Source organism: Populus trichocarpa, chromosome 1 (assembly GCF_000002775.5).
Source record: "Populus trichocarpa isolate Nisqually-1 chromosome 1, P.trichocarpa_v4.1, whole genome shotgun sequence".
NCBI lineage: Eukaryota > Viridiplantae > Streptophyta > Magnoliopsida > Malpighiales > Salicaceae > Populus > Populus trichocarpa.
In genome coordinates, this window is record NC_037285.2 from 13,823,058 (window position 1) to 13,837,089 (window position 14,032).

Consider the following 14,032-nt stretch of genomic DNA (forward strand, 5'->3'; position numbering starts at 1 on the left):
AAAAATATTAATCCAACAATAATATAGTCTCCAAGATATTCAAAAAAATGATAAACTATAAGATAAATAAATATATATAGTGAAATCCAAGAACTTTAAAATATAGCCAAACCAACTATATACATATCATCATAATTCTAACATATTGCAATCTTCACTAAGAATAGAATGTTATTAAGTTAAATCTGCATATTTCTCATATAATGATTGATATATACATGTTAGAATAGTTAAATACTTTTGAACAGTCAATTGTTAATTTACCACCAATGAGTCATGTAGAAAGTCAAACATTCTTATTTATGGACTAGTGAGAGTTGGTTGAGCCCAAGAAGTAGAGTTGAGCATTTCTGGTTTGGTCTGGTTTTGAACCAAAATAAACAACCAAACTGATTTAATTTTTTTTAATTTTTTGAACCGAATCGAACCAAAAACCGGTTCAAACCGATTAATTTTCGGTTCGGTTTTTTTCCATTCCAAACCAGTTCAAACCGAAATTATTCCAACTTGTTCACAGTAAAAAAAAAATCCCTAATCCCTACATTGAAAAAGGCAACTAAAAATATGTCATGTTTGTTTGCTGAAACTTGTATGAACAAATTATCCAAACCAGCAACCACACAAGACAGCAAAAGATAACAGGGAAAAAAAAGGGGGAGAATGAAAGGAAAAAAAATCCACAACTTGACACTTACCCACATCATGCATGCACCCCGTAAAGCCTGTAACTTTAGGTTTACAAAGAGTAAAGGGAAGAGAGAAAAATCAAAGCAAATGAGAGTAAAGGGAAATGAAAGGGATATGCAGAGAAGGGGGGCTAAAAGGGAGAAGTGGAAGGGGGGGCTAAAGGGAGGGAAGGGGCGGCTGATGGCTAAAAGTGATTTTAGGGTTAGAAAGTGTTGTATTTATACTTACTTTTTTTTTTAAGTGTTGGCTAGTTGAACCGGTTCAGATCGGTTCAATCGGTTTCAGACTTTAGAAACCGAAACTGAACCAGAATTTTTTTGTGATTTTTTAATCGGTTAATTCGGTTTTTTTTTCAGTTTGGTTTTTTCGGTTTTTTTTTCCCGGTTTTCTCGGTTTAATCGGTTTATTGATTTTTTTGCTCACCCCTACCAAGAAGAGATCTATTCACACCAGACGTACAACTTGACATAAAAAGATCATAACTTTCGATCTTGTTGTTAGATTAGTCTTAAATTTCACTAGATGATTCTATAAGCTTAGTTTTATAGAAGACCCGACTTACTCTAACTATGTGAGCTTTGGAAAACCCTCAAACTAGACCTTAAATATGTTTTTCGAGTTAATTTCATTATTTTTCTTTTTTCTTTTTGGATTTATTGTTGTGTTTCCTTTTTTATTTAGGATTTTTATTTTTCTATCTTTAAAGATCAATTATTGACCTAATTAAGGAGTTCAAAACTTTTTAGAAAAGTAAACTATATCAAAAGTATTCATTTAATAATAAAATATAAGTTAGGTTTCTTGTGTGAAAACCATATTTCATTTCATTTTAATTATATTTTTATTCTTGTTTGATATCTTTTTATATGTCCGTCTATGCAAGTTGTTATTAAAGCTTAACTATTTCTGATCATTATTTTCTTATTATATCCTGCTAAACAATTATGGTTGGAAAATGAGATACAAAATTAGACGTTCTTAGGTAAAAAAAGATGAGGAGGTTCATCCTTGAGAAAATGACATTTAAGATATGGTAATAAAGGACATAAAATGGTAGTATTGAGAGCCCTTATGTCCTCTCCTTCTACCAATTATTGGATCACCTCTACAATCTGTCTTTGCATAATGACCATATATCCCTAGCTAATATTAAGAACCCTTTTAAAATAAGATATAAAAGAAAGCAATCTCTTTATTAGAAAAAAGTATCGTAAAGATTTATGATTTCATATAAAGCTTTTTGATTTTGTAAGAACCTTTCATGTAGAAACGTTTATCAATTAACTGAATAAAGTAGAAAGAATTTTTTAGTACAAGAAAGTCCTAAAAACAATAAGGACGAGATTAATCACCATTATAATAAAAGGGTGGACTTTTGCTTAATGGGAGCAATTGAAGAGGTCATAAGAAAGGTAAGGTAAGCCAATGATTCATGATTGAAATAAGATTAAGAAGAATTTCTATCCATTCAAATATGCCTAAACTTTATACTAGTGACTCCATACACTAAGAAAATAAAGTATGTATGTTGATGATTACACTAATGGATTTTATTAGTTGGTAACAAGGAATGATTTTTCCAAAATAAAGGCCTAACTAATGGCCAAATACTAAGTGTTTTATGGTAGTCCATCCAAGATGTGCTATGTTTGCAGTATTTATGAATAATTTTAAAAGCATATTAAAGGGATATAATGGTAGAGAAGTAACAGGCTGTTAAGGTAGCCAAAAATAAATTTCTAGACTAGCTAAAATTATAGAATAAAACGTAACAATAATAAAAAAGTGATGGTTGCTCAACCTAAACCAATCCCTCAGCAAACAATAAGTCAAGGTTTTGGTTTTATTTTTAGAATTTGATGTCATAGATTTGGTGAGAAAAGGTATCAGACTAATGAGTATCATAAGCCAGATAGTCATTTGGATAAGAATTTGCAGCCAAAAAAGCATGATAAGGTATATGATTCTGCCTTTGATGATTCTAATAGCATTGGGGAGATATTTCACATAGATGAAAATGATAACATGGTTATTCGAGAGAGTATGTTAACTCAAAAAAGTAACTCGAGTGAAAATTAGTGATACACCCATATCTTCTAGTCAACCTGTACCATTAAAGAAAAGATATGTAATTTGATAATTAATAGTGGTAGCTACAAATATATAGAGTTTTCAAAGATAGTGAAGAAACTACAATTCGAAATAGAAAACCACTCTAGGCCTAAAAATCTGACTTGACTGAAAAAAGATACCGAGGTAGTCATATATAATTTATGTCGTGTCATTTCTCATGGAAGAAATATTATTATAATGTCTAATGTGATATGATGTTGATAGATACTTGTCATATGTTACTAAACATCCCTTGACAATATGATAAAAGTGTTTTGCATGATGGACAGTGTAATATGTATACCTTCAATATAAAAAGAAAGTATATAATATTAGCGTCTATAAAAAAAAAAAATTACTGAAACTAATTTAAATAAGGGGAAAACTTGTTATCTTTGTCTTAATTCATGAATGAGGTAGAGAATAAGGGGTGGTGTATACTTTAATGCTCAATAATGGTATTATAGATGAAAAGGCTAAAAACAGTCTTCTAGAATTTCAGGGAGTTTTGACAGAATTTGAAAATATAATACCAAAAGAATCTCCCCAAAGGTTGCCCTATATGAGAGACATTTAACACTAGATTGATGTGATCCTAGGTTTTGACCTATCAAATAAGCCAACATATAGACTCAACCTTAAGGATTCTAAAGAATTATAGCGGTAGGTGGTAAAGTTGTAGGAGAAATAGTATATTTGGGAGAGCATAAGCCCTTGAGTAGTTTCAACTTTTTTGGTTTTGAAAAAAATGGTTCATGGCATATGTGCATGACTAATAGTCATTTACCAAATCACGATAAAGTACAAATATCACATATTATAACTAGATAATATGTTGGATCACCTAGCTAGTTTTAAGATATTTTCAAAAATTAACCTTAAAAATAGCTACCAAACTAGCTAGTTTTAAGGTATTTTTTAAAAAAATAACCTTAAAAGTTGCTACCATCATATTAGATCAAATTGGGGGATAAGTATAACATAGCTTTTAAGATGCGGCATAGGTTGTATGGGTGGTTGGTGATGTCGTTTAGGTTGTCCTATGTTTCTAGCATTTTTATAAGATATATGCATAAAATGTTGAGACCGTTCATAAACAGATTTATAGTATTCTACTTTAATGATATCTTAGTTTATAATTCATCTTAAGAGTCGTATTTGGAGCACTAGCAAACTGTTTTTAACATATTAACACTAAATCATTTGTATAATAATTGTAAGAAATGTAATTTCTTCACCAATAATATTATTTTCTTGGGTTCTGTTATTTTTTGTTAATGGTGTCTATGGTGATTAGTCCAAAGTGGTGGCAACTATAGAATGGCCAACTTCAAAAAGTATATATGATGTTCAGAGTTTCCATAAACTTGTATCTTTTTATAGTTAATTGATCCAAAAATTCAGTACTCTAATTTGCCTATTACTAAGTGTCTAAAATTGTATACCTTTCAATGGATAGAAGAAGCAAAAACTAATTTTTAGTTGGTAAAATAAGAGATGACTAAGACTTTTATATTAGCAGTCCTTGATTTTGATAAATTATTTAAGGTGAACTATGATGCATCAGGTCCAGGCATTAAAAGTGTTCTTAGCCAGGATAGGAGACCTATAACATTTTTCAGGAAGAAGCTGTAAAGCTTAAAGAATATTGTTTTATATATGACTTAAGATTTTATGATATTGTTCAAACATTAATGTATTGGCAACATTACTTAGTGCAAAAGGAATTCATACTTATTACTAATCATGAGATTTTAAAGTATATTAACATCTAACAAAAGTAGAGTCGTTAACATGCCAAGTAGGTATCTTTTATATAAAATTTCATTTTTTCTCTAAGACACCAATCCGATAGTCTGAATAAAGTTGTTGTTGCATTTAGTAGATGAGTTACCAACTCAATGTTATGCATACTTATATGGTATAATTTGAATCCTTTAGAAAGTTGTGCCTAAAAGACCTATTTTTAGGTAGATTTATTTTAAGTTGATAGATGGAGGTAAACAAGGTGATATGGTATTTGTGAATGGTTACTTATTTTATAGTGTATAGTTATGAATCCTAAATTATTATCTGCATGAACATGTCATTCATAAGTTATGTTGTGAGGGTCGTTTTAGGCATGACAAGACCATAGCCCTCATGTCATCATATTACTATTAGCCTAAACTGTCAAGTCAAGTATTGTAATTCATAAAGAATTTTGTTATTTGTTAGTCATCCAAGGATGCCTTAACCAATATTGGGTTATTTATTGCATTGTATGTTTTAGATTATCCTTAGTTGGATGTTAGTATGTATTTTATATTGGGTTTCACTCGTACCCAATGGAGTATAAGTTCAATCTTTATAGTAGTGGATAGGTTTTCAAAGATGACCTACTTTATTACATGGAAAAAGACCATAAATACTTCTTGGATTACCTACCTTTAATTTAAAGAGGTTATTTGCTTGCATGAAATCCCTAGATCTATTACTTCTAATCAAGATACAAAGTTTATGAGTGATTTTTAGAAAAGTTTAAAAGATTAGTACTTAACTAAACTTAAACATGGCTTATCACCCCTAAATATATGGTTAGACTGAAGTGCTAAATCATAACTTATGGAATTTACTGCAAAGTTTAGTAGGAGAAAACCCTAAGCAACGAGATCTGGTTTTGTCATAAATAGAGTTTGCCTATAACAGGTCTAAAAATTGAACTCTTAACTAAGTGTATTTGAGATTGTGTATAGATAAAGTCTTTTTGATGTGCTTAAGTTACCACATGTTCCTTGTATTGGATGGATGAGCATCCAGATTGAAGGTATGACATATTATCAAAGTGAAGTACACAAATAGGTTAAGCAAGCTATTTCAGGTAGTAATGCCAAGTATAAACCCCAAGCCGATACTCATTATAGAAATTTCATATTTGAGGCAGGGGACTTTATATAGGCATTGCTTATTCGAGATAGATTTCCTATGAGAGGAGTACACCAACTTAAAGAGATGATGATTAGTCCATGAAAGGTGTTATAGAAGATCAATAATAATGCATGAAGACTCTATCTTCCAAGTTATTTAAAGATTTCTGATATTTTTAATGTGCAACATTTATCTCTGTCCTTTATAGATTATCAGAACTTGAGGGCGAGTTCTCTCCAACCCGAGAAGATTGATACATACAAGTTAGAAGAGCTAGATAATTTTGAATAGTCAGTTGTAGATATATTATCAATGTATCATATAGAAATTTTAACATATTTATTTACGGACTAGTGAAATAGATTTAAACTTAAGAAAAGCTTGTTTATGTCAAACATACAACTTAACATAAAAAAGTCATAACTTTTTATTTGACCATTGGATGGAGATTTTATCAAATAATTTTACAGGCCTATATCTATAAGAGGCATGACTTAATGTAACCAACTAAGTTATAGAAGACCCTCAAACTAGGCCTCAAAGATGTTTGAGTCAATTTCATTATATTTCTTTTTCTTTTTGAATTTTAAGTTTAATTTTGGATTTATTATTGTGTTTCTTTGTTTATTTAGGATTTTAATTTTTCTACCTTGTAAATATTAGTTTTTGACCTATTTCAAGAGTTTTAAACCTTTTAATGAGGCAGATTATATTATAATTATTCATTTAGTAATAAAATACGAGTTAGGATTATCGTGTGAAAACCTTATTCAACTTCAATTTTGTTTTTATCCTTTCTTGTTGTCTTTTTATTTTTGTGTATGTTTGCATCAGTAACTGAATCAAATTTAACCAATTTAGTGAATAACTCAGGCCTTTTGGTGCCTAGTGATGCAATTAGGCATGTGGAAACTAAAGGTTTTAAGTATTTATGTGAAGATTTGTCATAATTGGATGAGTATTTGCTATAGACAGACTATATAGATGACCTAACAAATACTTTTATGAACTAGTGGGACATGCTATAACTAAGAAGAGGTCTGGTCGTGTCAGGCCATGATAGTGGTTAAAATCAGTGTTTTAAAACCCAGCCCGGCCCGATGGGTCGACCCGGGACCCGGGTCTGTGGGCGGGCCGGGTCTAAGCAAAAAACAGGCTGGGAATTGGCCTGGTCGACCCGGAGGGTCGACCTAGGACCCAGACGGACCGGTCAAACTCGGCTGAGACTCGGGTTTATTTTTTTATATATACTCATGACCGAAACGACGTCGTTTTGGCCTTTTACAATTAAAAGGCCAAAACGAGAAGAGTAGAGGAACGAACGTAGAAGTGAGAAGACCTAATTAATTTCAAGAAATATTCAAACCCATTTCAGTCGCGAAGAAGAGCAGAAGACTCTTGAATCCTTGATCGCCGTTTCAAATCTGAAAATAAGGTTAGATGAGTGTTACTTGTTTCTTTCATCTTTCGTTATCCTCTGTTTCAAATTGAAACATCTTTTAAATATTCTTCCCTCTATTGAACTTGCAGGAGAGTTTTGCTATAGTATAACAGTGGCATCGATTCTTCCCTCTGTTGACCCATTTGCTTTGAACGGGCAGGCTTGCAGCTCCACAGGTATGTATCTCATTTTCTCTGTTCTTTTATTTTTCTGCGACTTCAAATGGTCAAAGACCTGAACTTTGATGTGAATATTGTTGTGAATATTGCTGTGAATATTTCGTTCGTTCTGCTTCTGTTCTGCCTCTGCAATTAGTTGTTATTGCTTCTGCCCTTTGTTGTCCCTGTTCATTTGCTTCTGCTTCTGTTAATGCTCACCAATTTGCTGTTAATTTTGTTACTGTTCTACTTAAGTTGAATTTGATGTCCCTGTTCGTTTGCTTCTGCTTCTGTTAATGCTCACCAATTCTGTTTAATGGACTTGCAACTGTAAGTGTATGTGTTCACATGGTTATAGAAGCGTAGGCTTTCTTTTTCAACCGAGACTGATTTTTCACTACTGTAAGCGTAGGTTTTTTTTTGGGTTAACCCGGGTCAACCCATCTGACCCGTGACCCGATCACTTGACCGGGTCGATGTTCGGGTTGAGTTTCAAAACTATGGTTAAAATAACAATAATAGAATATTTGACCATTGGTTCAGGCTTAAATTTTTTGCAAGTGGTTCTACAAGTAGTTTTCTTTAAAAGAAACCATTTTGTTATCTATCGTACCATTGGATCTCATAAAATTAGGCCTAGAAGTTATTATTTGGGCTAATTTTGTTAATTTTCCTAGTTTTTTCTTGGATTTATTTTTTTATTTTTGGATTTTTTGTTGATTTCTTTTATGCTTTTGAATTTCTATTTATTTCTTAGCAGAGATAGAGTTTTTTGGACTATTTAAATGTCTTGTAAACCTCTAAGAAGGTTGACTCCATTAGTCTTATTTTTTAAAGAATAAAATTGTGAATTTAAGGTTTACATCTGCAATTGTTTTTACTTATAAAATATTTTATGTTTTCTATGTTATCCTTATCCTTATAGCTTTTGTTTGTGTCTATTTGTATCAGAGTCCAATAATGTTAAGTTTATTATTTATTATATGTTGTAATCTCATGAATATTTATTTGCTTGCTATGTGTTTCTAACAACCATTATAGAAAGAAGTTATAGAGTAGAGCATGGTCAAGGAAGGGACAAAAAGGCTTTCTATTAGGAGAGAAATGTTTAGGAGCTCATAATAAAGGACATGCAAGGGTAGATAACAGAGTTAACCTGCATGTTGGAGGAAAGAGACCTATAAGACCAAGACTAGGAGAGTGATTATGGGTCACTGACCACCAGTAAAAACTAGAGGCATAATCATAAGACATGACCTCTTTATCGAGAAAGAAATAAGTATGGATACTTCAGTTTTCATATAAAAATCCATGAGTTTATATGAGCTTTATAGGTAGAGGATTTCATAAACTGGTTGAACGAAGTTTAAAGGATTTTTCAGTGCAAGGAGTTTTCTAAATAGACACGAGTCAAGTTGATCATAATTAGATTGAAGAGCTAGGCATCTGCTTAGTGAGAACAGTTAAAGAAGATGCAATAAAGACAAGGAAAGTTAAAAATCATTTATTGGGATAAAATTATGAGAAGACTCGTTATATTAACATAAACTTGCATCGGGTATTGAAGTCATTCATGAGAAGACTTGTGATTTATTTTGATAAAATTGTGATTTATAGTCCCATTTTAAATTCTCATTTAGAGTATTTACGGGTTGTTTTTAACACTTTAAAAAAGGACCAATTATTTATGAACTACGAGAAATGTAAGTCTTTACTAATAATGTTTCTTTTCTGGGTTTTATCATCTTTATTAATGGTGTTCAGGATGATCAGTCTAAGATTTTGTAATTATAGAGTGCTTAACTCCAATGAGTATTCATGATGTTTGGAGCTTTCACAGACTTACATCATTTTATAAGAAATTCATTTAAAACTTTAGTTATCTCAGTGCACTTATTATTGAGTATCTAAAGAGAAGTACCTTTCAATGTATAGATGAGGCCAAATCTAGCTTTTAGTTAGTGAAATATAAGATGATTGGAGTGTTAGTATATATGTCTAAAAGCCAATCGATTGGTTATACGTGGCATTAACTTTGTTCATGTAAACATATTTAATTTTTAATAAAGGTTTTATTTATCTTTAATATTCATCAAATATTTGATTAATGAATTTAGAGTAAAGATAAAGTTCTAGGAAAAAAATGGTTTACAAAGAAAATTATAAAGTTGTTATAATTATAGGATTCTTATTGCATTACAGTATTGTTCGTGATCAATACTCTATCAAAAACATACATTAATTAGAGTTGTTGAGACTGATATATATTATGTTATTTTCTTTATTAAAAGAAGCAGTTTTTTTATATAAGTTAATGTATAAAAGATGCCTAGAATTAATATGTAGGTGCTTGTCCGATGACATGTATATTGAATTGATCAATATGAGAATTCCACATAGAGAGCTTACATGTGTCTATGGAAAAGCTTTTGTTATGATTATGTAAGTGATCTTTATATTTGATATTACTAAGTTATCTTATATAAGAAAAGTTATGTTTTGATCATGACCACATGTTATCCTAATTAAGGGTAACAAACAAACATATATTAGATATAATATGAACTATATGAAGGTATTTGAGTGATCAAGAGAGGATTCATCACCTTAGATGAATTACAAAAAATGTTCCACATATTCTCAAATAATATTAATTATAAATCCTTGCGCAAAATGGAATGAGATTTGAAAAGAGTTTTAAATCTTATTCAAAAACTTAATGACTATGGTGTTAAAAACAAACATAATTTGAAAGAGTAGATACACTCCATGTTATAATGTCTAAATCAAAATATTATTACATTAAGAAACTCATTAGTGAAAATGTTAAATTAAACCACTTATGTATTTCCTACTATTTTGGGGATCATGATAGGTTGTTAGACATTGTATTTAATCTTCAAATATAAATCGATCAATTATTAAGTTGATAATAAATTAATTTATTTAATCTTATTTTATTTAGGATTGTAATTTATATTTTAGGATTGTGTGTGTTTGGGAGTATGGTAGCAATTGCTTTTCAAAGTGCTTTTCATTCCAAAACACATCAAAATAATATATATTTTTTTATTTTTAAAAATCATTTTTGATATCAGCACATTAAAATGATTTGAAAACATAAAAAAAATTAATTTGAAGCAAAAATAAAAAAATTTCAATTTTTTTTCAAAAATGCTTCTGAAACGCAATGCAAAAACACACAGACCAACTTATTAGGAAACCTAATGAGTCACACACATAAGAATCATTGGCCAGAGATTAAACTATGATGATATATCAAGTATGACTTAATGGTAAATAAGTTTTAGAAATTGAGACTATAATGTAATTAATATAGGGGATTACCATTCTAGACCTAAAAAAGATCAAGTAAGGACTTGATTGAATTTTTAAAAAATTATCCTGAAATAATATATGTGATATTATTAAGGGGTAAATTAATATTTTATCATTTATAGGATTTTCAAGTTTTCCTATAAATAAAATGCTGGACCTTTTATTTTTTGTACAGTACAGACAAAAAGAAAAACTATGTAATTATAGAACACCTGAAAAACACAAAAGAAAAGAGCTAACACTCAAATACATAATAATCTCTCTCTCTTAAAAGGGTATAAGAGATTTTCTATTGAAAGTTCGTATGGATTATCGTTAGAGGTCGGACATTTGAACGACTTGTAGCTTGTGATAACCCAGTCATGAAGTAATTATTCAAAGCAAAAAAAAAGTGATATTTAGGTAATCTTTGTATAAACCCTAAACAACTCTAGATTTGTCTAACGAGATTTTCGAAACTCCTATTTTTTTTAATTTATTCTTTTCAAGAAACCCAACATGAAGCTCTTGTGTTGGCATTTCTCGATTTTAAGAAACTACTTGAGGTAGATTATGATGTATCCAAGACAGACATTGAAGGAGTCTTTTAGCCAAGATGGGCGACCAATTGCCTTTTTCAATGAGAAGTTGTCCAACGTAAAAAAGAATTACTCAATGTATGACTAGAATTTTATGCTATTGTTTAGAGTCTCAGGCATTGGTGAAACTACCTAATGTATAAGGAGTTTATCCTAATCACATATCATAAAGCTTTAAAATATATAAATGAACAACATAAGTTAAGCCAACGACATGTAAAGTAGGTATCGTTTTTGTAAAGTTTATATTTTTGCTAATACACCAATCGGGTAGCCTAAACAAAGTAGATGATGCCCTCATTGGGCGAGTAACGTTATTTAGTACCTTGCGTACATAAATGATAGGATTTGATGCTTTTTGAGAGCTATATTCGAGTGATTTATTATTCAAGCAGATTTATGTTTAGTTGACAAATGGAAGTAAGTGAAATAACTTTGTACTTATTAATAGTTATCTATTTTATAATTTACAATTGTGTATCCCATATTGTTCTTTACAAGAGCATATCATCTGTGAATTGCACTAAGAGGGACATTTTGGGCGAGATGAGACATTGACCTTAGTGTTAACAAATTATTATTGGCCTAAGTTGCTAGGCCAGGTATCCCAAAGAAGTCTTATCTAATGTTGGGTTATATACTCTATTTCCAGTTTCTGATGCTCCATGACTAAATGTTAGTATATATTTTATATTGCACTTACTTTGTACCTAACGAGCCATAGGTTCTATTTTTATTATTATTGATAGGTTCTCAAAGATGGCCTATCTCATAGCTTGTTAAAAGATCATGGATGTATCCTGAATAACCCAATTTTACTTCAACGAGGAGGTTTGTTTACATGGCATTCCTAGTTCCATCACTTCAGAGTTCAGATAGAGATGTGAAGTTTATGAGTAATTCATAGAAGAGGTTATAGGGGAAAGGTGGTTAACTGTAGACTTAAAAACTTGCTATGAAGTTTAGTAGGAGACAAGCCAAATCGGTAGGATATGGCCTTGTTGCAAGTAGAGTTTACTTATAATAGGTCTCAAAATTAGACTGCACAACTAGGTTTATTTGAGATCGTTTATAGAAAGAATTCTTCTAGAATGTTGGAGTTATCACTTGTTCCTCATATCGGACGATTGAGCATCCAAGTTGAAGGTATGGCATAATACTTGTATGGTGTTCATGAGTAGGTCAAGAAGACAATCACCGACATTAATGTTAAGTATATGGCCCTGACTGATACTCATTATAAGAGAGTGACATTTGAGGTTGGTGATCTAGTATGGACAATCCTTCAAGTTAAAGGTATGACATATTACTTGTATGGTGTTAATAAACAGGTCAAGAAGACAGTCACCAATATTAATGCTAAGTATAAAGCCCTGACTGATACTCATTATAGAAGAGTGGTGTTTGAGGTTGGTGATCTAGTATGAGAAATCCTTACTCATGACAAGTTTCTAATTGGTAAGTACAACAAGTTAAAGGAAAGAAAGATAAGCATTTGTGAGGTGTTATAGAAGATAAATGACAATGCTTATAAACTTCGACTTCTCAATCATCTGAAGACTTCTGATATCTTTAATGTTCAACACTTGACATCTTATTTAAAGAAAGAACAGAACTCGAGGATGAGTTCTCTCCAACCCAGTAAGAATGATGCACTTGAGCTTATGGAAATTGAAGGTTTTGAGCATCCGAGTGAGGATATGCCATAAATGGATAGGGATTTGCTATAGATAAACTATATGGATGGCCTAACAGATGTTTTTACAAACCAATAAGATGTCTGGTCGCGTCAAACCAAGATGGTGGCTTTAAATGGCGATAATAGGAGATTCGTCATTAAATCGGGTTTAGATTTTTCCAGGTGATTTTATAGGCAATTTTCTTATTAATAAGCATTTTATCATTCAACAAACCATTGGATATTTGAAATTAGATCTAAAAATTATTGTTTGGGCTAATTTTGTTAATCTTCTTAGGTTTTTTTTGGATTTATTGTTTTATTTTAGATTTTGTGTTAATTTCCTTGATGCTTTAGAATTTTCATTTATTTCTTAGTAGATATATGATTTTATGACCTATTTAAAGTTCTTATGAACGTCTAAGTAGGCAACACCACTAACCTTATTTTTCATGGATATAGAATTCATATTTATAACCTTCTTCTCTTTTTGTTCGAAGTTGTTTTTGTCCTCGTAACTTCCCGCCTACATCACCTAACTTGGGTGTTCGCTTTCAGCACTCTAAAGTTGAAGACAACAAAGGTTAAAAAGGACAAGGTTGGATATCAAAGAAGAACATGGTGGATGCAATAAGTGCATGGCTTAGCCTAATTGTATTTGTACTTCTAAGAGCACACTGACGTGCAAGCCACAAACGAACACAATATCTTTACTTGGATGCTCTGATAGCAATGCTGGAAAAAGAAAGAAAAAGAAAAAGAAAAAAGAGGCTGCGCCTAAAAGAGTAAAGTAGCTCTGCAACTTTGTACAATAGTCGTTGCAGGGCAAACAAAAAAGTTAGCTTGCTTTGCTAATATTTCGGAAATCTAACTTTTTGTCATGAAGTGCCTTCTGATAAATCTACCTACATGGGAGTCCCAAATCTTAACACAGGTACAGTCAAAGTTTTGAGGATAATCTGAATGAATATTGCTTGTGATTTTTATCAATCATTTCGTGCATATTAAGTTGTAGGGAGAAGGTGATCAAGGGTTTATAATCCTAGCTTAATTAGCTTGATTGGCACTGATCAGAAGGAAATTATATACGCAAGTTCTCCAAACTAAGAGCCTATCTAGTTTACTGAGTGCT